The sequence below is a fragment of the Sturnus vulgaris genome, chromosome 1 (assembly GCF_052056855.1).
Source record: "Sturnus vulgaris isolate bStuVul1 chromosome 1, bStuVul1.hap1, whole genome shotgun sequence".
In the NCBI taxonomy this organism is placed as follows: Eukaryota; Metazoa; Chordata; class Aves; order Passeriformes; family Sturnidae; genus Sturnus; species Sturnus vulgaris.
In genome coordinates, this window is record NC_142243.1 from 105655560 (window position 1) to 105664466 (window position 8907).

General features: G+C 44.9%; 1 protein-coding gene across 1 annotated transcript in view; it reads right to left on the minus strand.

Annotated features, from left to right (window-relative positions):
- Positions 1 to 6152, minus strand: part of RALBP1 (ralA binding protein 1) — a 32669-nt gene extending 26517 nt beyond the window's left edge. Inside the window, exon 1 of the mRNA XM_014871213.2 lies at positions 6002 to 6152. The gene's annotated coding sequence lies outside the window, so the exon portion shown is untranslated. The remainder of the gene's footprint in view (positions 1 to 6001) is intronic.
- Between the last annotated feature and the right edge of the window lie 2755 nt (positions 6153 to 8907).

Consider the following 8907-nt stretch of genomic DNA (forward strand, 5'->3'; position numbering starts at 1 on the left):
ATTTAAATATACTTCCTAGCATATCAGTCAGACTAATTTACTGAACCAGCAAAGAACTCCACAGGTTCATCACTTCCTCTTTCAGCTGGAAAGTTGAAATTTGTTTCCTCCAACTATGTTTCAAAACCTGACTGCTTAAAATGCATCTGCCCATCAGTGGTACACACTGCATGAATTTTGGAGAACTGCAACCCCAAATTTCAGTATGAAAACTTCAGAAGCATGACCTGTGGAAGATCTTTGTGTCTAGAATTAACAAGTGGCCAGCACAAAGAAAACTTACGGAATCTGTAAAGGTTGAAACACCCAAAGAACAAGAAAAACTAAAAACTGGACTGAAATAATCCAAGGAGTTTCTGGGTGAATTTGTTCAATCACTTGGCATTTTCCCTCCCAAGCTCTTACATTTTTAGTCCATTCAATCAATTAAAAATATCCCATAAAATATGAAAAGCTCTTTAGGCTATCTTAAAAAAATGGCATCTCCTCTGAAGCCACCTCAATTGAAACTCAGAAGAGGAAATTACACTTTTCTTTGAATCCAGTTTAAAAAAAAAAATTATTTTGGGTTTTGTACAGATTAGTGTTACACTTTTATATACAGCATTTGGTTCACAATATTAAAATCTACTGGAGTAGTACAAATACAATAAAATATCTGTCAACTTAATTACCTTTTATCAGTAATTGTGCACTACATTAATACAATCTGCAAAAGCAGTATATTGGATATAGGAAAACAATAACTGAGAATGATGAACTTCCATAGTATTCATGGCAGAAAACCACTACTACCACCATGAAATGAGAGAGTTTAATTGCTGGCATGTTTAGCACTACAATTTACTTTTAGCACTCAATTCATATTAATAAAACTTGCTGAAAATTTATTTTCACGGCAACATCCAGAAAAATTCTGCACCTGACTGCTGATCTTTGTATTTACAAAACATAACTGGTCAGGCTAGAAATGTTAAAGTAGCAACAAGCATCACCACCAGGGTAAGCTGAATGTTAAATTTCACAAAAGCCATTAGAAAATAAACATTAAATTACAGCTTCAAACTCATAAGTGTAACTCCTATTTTCCAAAGTTAGGTATGATTTTAAAGAGAAGTAATACCCTTGAAGAATTCTTCCCAATTTTTTTTATGAGAAAGAGAGGCTGCAATTTTTGTCACTGTGATATCCTTTTCTCCACTAGTGTCAAGTTAGTAGAGTTATCATCATACACTGTGTTTTCAAAAATCATTTTTCAAGCTCTGGTAGTAGAATTCTATCATCAGTTCCAAGAGCTCTTTTCTGCCAGATGTCTTGTCCTCTAGCAATAGAAAAAGCCCAGAGATCCTACTGAACTGTATAACAGGAAGCAAACTTCATGAGCTGCCTTCACCTAGATAACAGAAACCTGTGAAAGTTTCATACTAGAGAGGACAAAAATACATTTTATCTATACATAACTATAGGAATTGACTCAAGAGTTAGTCACTGCTTAGAAATGTACAAAACAACGAACATGAAACTAAATTTATTTTTCTTAAAATAATTTTCAGTTTGGTCCAAACTTGCGTTCTGATTTGGAATGTCAAACCTTACCACCCAACACTCACTCCTCTTTCTTCCTCTCCAGCAACCATCTGGCCGTTCCCACCTCATGCAAACAGCCATCACTCATCCCTTGCTTTTCTTGTGTGCCTCCAGAGACCAGAATAGCCAGTCTAAAAAAGCTCTGTTCCTTGTGGGTGAGAAAGAGAATAAAGACGGCAGAGGGGATATGAGGAATCTGCTCCTACTGCTTGGAAAGCTGACCCTTCCAGTGCTCTGAAAGGTGGACCTATTCCTATGAAAAAGCATAGCCCCCAGCAGCCAAAATAAGGCACCTCTGCACCTTCACACAGGCTCTGCCCCAGCACTGTAGCTGCCAAGAATCATTAACTATTCCCTGCTGCCTCCAGGGAAGACAGCCTGGATGGAAGCAAGGCAGGGATCACCTACAAGGTCATATAATAAATTAATGTGTAACACCAAGGATCATAATCCTTCCTTTAGAGAAATTTTCTCTTTGCATTGATTGCACAAGGTCTGTATGTCTGCCTATCTTCCTAGCACTTACAACAAATGGACAGACGGGAAGCTATTAACAATTATGAGCACACCAGCATAGATGAAGTCACTTGCATCACATTCTTCAATTATTAGTATTATATCATAATAATTCCATTATTTTATTCTGCATTATTTCCTATTTCTGTAGAAAACAATACTAAATTTGCTTATTTAAAATATAATATTTTCTCTACAAATATTTTTTTAAACTGGGCTAAAAATTCACATAACTATTAACACACATTAACAATTCACTTATGTTACATTATTATTGTTTCAGCATCTGGCAAGCATGTTTCCTTTATTATTATAAAATTATGTGTTTAGTAAATAATTAGTTGCTATTTTTTAGTCAGGAACCTACACCAAATTGCTTCTGGAAGAAACTGGGACATCTTCATTATCTGTACTTTTGTTTACTTAGTATCACAGGAGCTAGACAAGGAAAAAATACCAAATCATGTTCTCTATTTAAGCACACCTTAATTAATAATCAAAGGAAATACCGCTTGTAAGTAGTGAACCGATTGCTCTAAATCCTGTGATCTCATGGTTTTGAATGTGCAGATTTCAGTCTCTGATGTATATGTGGAATTCATCATAAGATAAGAAAAAGACGCTTTCTGAGCTTTTTTAATGCACAACTAATAATAAATAATAAACAACACTAAGACTCAGCTATATATTCCAAATATTTTTGGTCAGACGTATTACATTCAGGTATTGGGGTTTTTTTAACCTTCTTATTATCCACTGAAGTCACTGTACTCATATTTTATCTTTTACACAAATTCTTCCTTACTAGTTCAAAATTGTCACAGCACTTTACTGATGAAACCTAAATAATTTTTTTCCTAGTACATTATCCGCTAGTAACAGGACAGAATAAACTAGAAACTCCTTGGACATATTTGAGCCAACTTAATGGATCATCACTCCTTACTTGGGTAATACCATATAAATCCTCCACTTCCCAGCAGCTGCCCCAAGTAAGCAGTCATTCCACAGTTTTCACTGCAGCCTAAAGAAAAACTGGAAGCAGGGAGCACTGGATCCCTGCTGCTATTCAGCTTTGCAGACTTGCTGCCACCATCAAAGTCTGTTTAACTCTACTATACTTCCACATCCTCAATCAAGTTTGTATTCCCTGATGTCATGCCCAAAAGATGAGGGATGGTTGGGATGAGAAGGGTAAGTATGGACAGGAAAGGAGTCATACCCTTGCTTTTTCTAAACTCAACCTGCATCCTTACCCTTCTGGTTTCGGCCATGGCAAGCGAAGATGCTAACTTTATTTGGACAGCAGTCACCCCCCCAACACCACCACCTCTGGGGATGCAGCCTAAGTAAAACTTCCTACTCCACAACATGCTTCCAGCACAACTGTGGGCCCATCTGATACACTTTTAAATTTTTTTTTAGCAACAATTTGAAAACTATGATCCATGAGGCTCTGGGGAACAGCGTAAGGAATTGATGAAGGATAGCAAACCATGCACATAGCAAACCATGACTAGTTGTAAAGGTAGTGAATCATTCACTGATTCAACATGATCAGACACACCGGTTCAGAGACAAGCTTGGTAGATTATTCTACACTATACTGCTACAAACTGAAGGTAAATATCATACTATATTTTGGCATTTTGAGGCTAGCTACATGACACAAGTAGGAGAGTAAATTAGCATTTGGTAGTATTTATTGCTGAACAGCAGCATCTTCCCTATTAGTCTAAAAACTGCCCATAAGATACAGCAGTGTTCACTCTGGAAATATGCAAACCTTTTCTCTAAGAAAATACAGACCGAGAAGAATGCCTGAAGGGTACAGTGGAGATGAGAACCCCAAAGAGCTAAATGTAGTGCTTGTGCATGTCGGCTTTGCCTCAAGGATATCTGCAGAATCGAACCATGCAGCTCTGAAGCAGGAATGCAGTTATTGCAATTCCAGGACAATATATTCCATTGTAGATGTGCACATATAGAAATGGAAATAATCTGCCCTATAGAAAAAGAACCTTCTTCCCCACAGAACTATAATCATACCACGGATTTCACTGTGAAATTCTTACTTTGGGGAAAAAACTCACCAATCCAAACTACAAAATATGCCCTCCTACCCCTGAATACACCTTAACTAAGACAGAATAATGCCAAAGTTGCACATGTAGTATTAAGATTTGAAGGCAGCTATTCCTGTGTTCCATTTCAGATGTGGGAAGAAAACTTATTTTCTCCAAGCTAGAAATGAGATCCTTAGGACAGGGATGTAGAGTTCCCTACTTCAACATAATAGACACTCTATTCTTGATGTAGTTAGCTAGAACATTAGAGCAAGGGGGTTAATAAATTTCACACACTTAGAAGTACTAAATGCTCAAAACTACAAAAGTTTAGAAGGGCTTTTTAAATTCCTATTTATTTCTCTGTAGAAAAGAGCCCCCCAAGAGCTTGTCACACTGACTGCATGGATTATACACAGACTGCACTGAAATGAACTGAAGCACAGCACTATTCACCATGAGCTGTATGCAACACCTCAAGTAACATCAAAACCCAAACCTAAGGAACCTAAGGGATCCCTCTGCCATTCTCCTGTAAGTTTAATAATAAATTTACATCCATTACTATCCTGTGTCTTATCCAACGGAGCCTTAACATCTCCCCTGAAAGGGTGGGTTATGGCAATGCAGAGCAGTCATGGTAAGCACTTCAAGCTGTTTCCAGATAAGAAACCCGTTTAAGGACACAACTAAGGCTGTCTTCCTGTGCTGGAACAAGGGACTTGCACAAATCACAGTGGTTTACGCAGCTGGCAAAAAGACCTTAGCTTGTTTTTCTTAATGATTATTTCCCATCAACAATTAACCTCAAGGACATCGAGATGGGGAAATCCAAACCACACCATTCTCATGAACAGATACTTTCGGTGTGGATTGCTGGCATTTTCTTTGTCACTTGTTTGAACATCTGTTAGCACTTAAAAGTAAGATGTATTTGCTCATAAATCACCCACTAACATATCCTTGGAAGTGTTCAAGGCCATCCTGGATGGAGCTCTGAGCAACCTGGTCTAGTGAAAGGTGTCCCTGCTCATGGCAGAAGGGTTAGAACTTTATGGTCTCTGAGGTCCCTTCCAAACCATTCTATGATGAATAGTAACATACACTTTCTAAACAACATTAACAGGTAGGAAACACGACATGCTTAGAACCTGTTAATCACGCTAGATGCAGAAAAATTCCAATAACAGTACATTTTCTAGGTCTTAAAATGAGACCTCTAGTTGAAGGTAAATAAATAAAAATCCCTGACCTCTCCCTCCCTACAAAAAACAACAACCCAAAACGACATCGCAAAGAGTCAACCCACAGTCCAGACTGAGCTGCAGCGAACCCCGCACGATCCAAAGGGAGCAAACGCCTAAGGAAACAGGGCGCATAAGGTGCCCGGCGCCTGTCCCCGTAAGGGCAGGAGGGACAACACGGCCCCTAAGTACCGCACACGGGCCGGACAGCCGCCCGGGCGGGGAACGGGTAGGAGGGAGGAAAGGAAGGAGAGAAGCAAGGAAAGCAAGGAGAGAGGGAGCAGAGAGAGGGAAGGAAGGAGGCAGGGAAGGTAGCGGAGAGGGAGGGAGGGCGAGCAGCGAGCCGAGGGGAAATGGGCGGAGCCGCTCGAGGCCCCGCCCCCCACTCGAGCAGCCCGCGCCGGCCCCTCCCCCACCCGGCAGCCGCGCGCGCCGCGGGGCGGTGGCGGCTCGCGCCGCCAGTAGTGTCCCCCCCACCCCCCACCTCTCTTCCTCCGCCTCCGCCCGCCAGGACCCGGAACGGTCCCGCGCCCCTCACCGGGATGCCGGACCGGGCCGCCCGCCCGCCCCCCGCGCCCCCGCACTGACCGTCGGGGGGTCCCGCTCGCCCGCGCAGCGGCTCCGCCTCGGCCTCACGCGCGGCGGGCACGCCCCGCCTCGCGCCCCATCCCGCCGCCGCCGCCGCCCGGCGCTCGCAGGGACGGGCGGGGAGCGGCGCGAGCTCACACCACCGCGCACGCGCCGCTGCCTCGCTCCGTGCGGCCGCGAGGGCGGGGGAGGTGGGGTGGGCGGGGCTTGTCTCCCCGCGCGCGGAGCACGACGGGAGTTGTAGTTCTCCCCGGGGACGCTGCCCGCAAGTGCACTACAGGTCGCTGCCGGCTGCCGAACTACAGCTCCCAGCGGCCAGTGCGCCGCGGGGGGGGTTCCAGCTCTTCTGCCCCCCATCGCTGTTGAAGTCCCCAAGCCCGCGGGAGCGGGGTCCGGCTGCCTGAGGGGAGCCTGGCGAGATACGTATGTGAAGCTCCCTCAGCAGCCGCCGAGAGCCGGCTGGCAGCAGGTCTATCTCTGGGAACCCAAGGAACGTAAGTGTCCCTGAGCCGAAAGCCGACAGTGGCCAAGAATGCCAGTGATATCCTGGGCTGCAGTAGGAAGAGCGTTGCCAGCAGGTGATCCTGCCCCTCTATTCAGCCCTGGTGAGGCCGCATCTGGAGTGCTGTGTCCAGTTTTGGGCTCCTCGGTACGAGAGAGACATGGAGCTCCTGGAGCAGCTCCAGTGGAGGGCAACAAAGATAAGGGGATGGAGCATCTCTGTTACAAGGGAAGACAGAGAGCTGTTCAGCCTTGAGAAGGGACAACTAGGAAGAGACTTCATCAATGTCTATGAGTATCTGAAGGAGGGAGAATGCCAAGAGGATGAAGCCAGGCTCTTCTCAGTGGTGTTAAGCAATAGGGTAAGAGTCAACAGACAGAAACTAATTCACAGAAAGTTCCGCCTGGATATGTGGAACCAGACCATGCACTGGAACAGATTGCCCAGAGATTGTGGAGTCTTCCTTTATGGAGATACTCACGCACCACCTGAACACAGTACTGTGCAGTGTGCTCTCTCGAGCAGAGAGGTTGGACCAGGTGACTCACTATGGTCACTTCCAGCCTGACCCATTCTGTGATTTTGAGATTCTTTTGGCAGTGATTAAAGATGGGTATGGCCAAATGAGTTGTGAGATTACACTTGTCAGAGTGGAAAGTCAGCAAACACCACAAGGCATCAGTCTCAGTGTGGGAACTGACACAGCCCCACAGGTGGAGGCACTTGGGCCACCTTCCATGTGATGTTACTGCTGACAGATTTCCACGTCCTCAGTTCACATGAGAACAGCCAGTGGCTTCAGCTTCATCCTGCATAACAAACCTGACCTCCTGAGACGAGTTACCCATTCCTCTCTACTTCTTTCTGGAATGCGAGGGAAATGGAGAAACGCTCTGGATGCTGCTTGAGGTGACTTGTGCCAAGGAACACATCCCCATCTCAAGATGCATCCTGTTTACAGTGATGTTATAAGGAATTTTGTGGGGGTTTTTTGCCTCGTACAATGCAAGTTTCTGTTACGTTGAGCACCTGCGTAATTTGAATCCCTTACAGGATTGCTCATCAACAGGGGAATTTGTTTCAGTCAGAAGCAGGGCCGATTCATTCCCACAGCCTCAAGCATAATCCCCAGCCTATTGGACACATTAATACTGTGGCAGCGTGCCACCTGCTCCATTTATTCACTTGAGACTCAATGCTGCTTAGTCTCTGTCGAATGAGCTCTTTGTGCCACCTCCTGTGGTAATGTAAAAGGTCCCCCACAGGAATTCGTGCTATTCAGTGGCAGCTACAAAAGGGAGGGTTGTAAACACTCCGATTAGTGTTGGAGCACAGGGATATTGTCTTCACCACGTATTACATAACCTCGCAACTCCCAGTCTTCCTCCTCCTCTCCAGAAGAAACAGTGTAACAGCAAGGGTTCACCAGGCTATTTAACTTAACATCACAGCTAATGTGTTTCTTTTTTTGCTATGTAAAAAGGCCACCTTACTCCTGGCAAAAGAAGAGACAAGGGTTAGTTCTGTAACATCCTGTAGTAATTGGAGATGGTTGCCCATGAAGATCTCCACTTGAAGTGACAGTGGCCAGAGGCTCTCAGCTCTGAAGAATGTGTATTATTAGAGGCCACTGCCAACAAAAGTTCATCCACAATAGGCCCATCAGCTAATGAACCCAAAATGAATCTTCTCCCAGATTTTGAGGACAAACAAGTGATTGTGTGCAGTGCTGACTATACCAATTTACTGCCATGTGAAACACATTTGGATGATTTCTGACTTGCAAAATTCACTGTCTCCCGGGGCAAACTTACACAGACCGAGGCACTTTTCTACACCCTCAGCTTGCTCCCCATTCACTCAGTAAATTCTTACTGCTTTAAACACAAAGTGAAGCAAGGATTCTGAGGTGGCAAGCTCTCTGCTTGGAAAATCAGTCTCGCTGATGTACCTGGGCCAAAAGCCTCTCAGCAAGAGTCTGCCTTCCTCCCCTGGAGAGAATGCCTGTCCTAGGCACTCCTCGTAATGGTTACAATAAGGTTACTCCCAGCATGCCTCCCTGTTTCATGTAAATTGCCTGTACCCCATTGACCCTTCCCCCTTTGTACCTCCCCTGAGCCCTCAGATGATTCGTTTGCTGCTCTACCCCGACCCCTGGCTCTCCTGTATCAACCCTGCTCCCTCAGACCCCTTGAGCCAGTTCGTCCCTGGACTCCTTCAAGGAAAGAAGAATAAAGCTTTGCCTTGGATCACCACACGTGGCTCTCGTCTCTTTCCTCCTGCGCTGGCCAAGGTGGAGAGCTCCCAAAAGAGCTGAAGTCACTCTCCGCCCCGGAGCAAGCACGGAGGACGTGCCTGTGCCCAGAGGACATTCCCAGGACGCTTCTCTAGAAGGTCGCAGCAC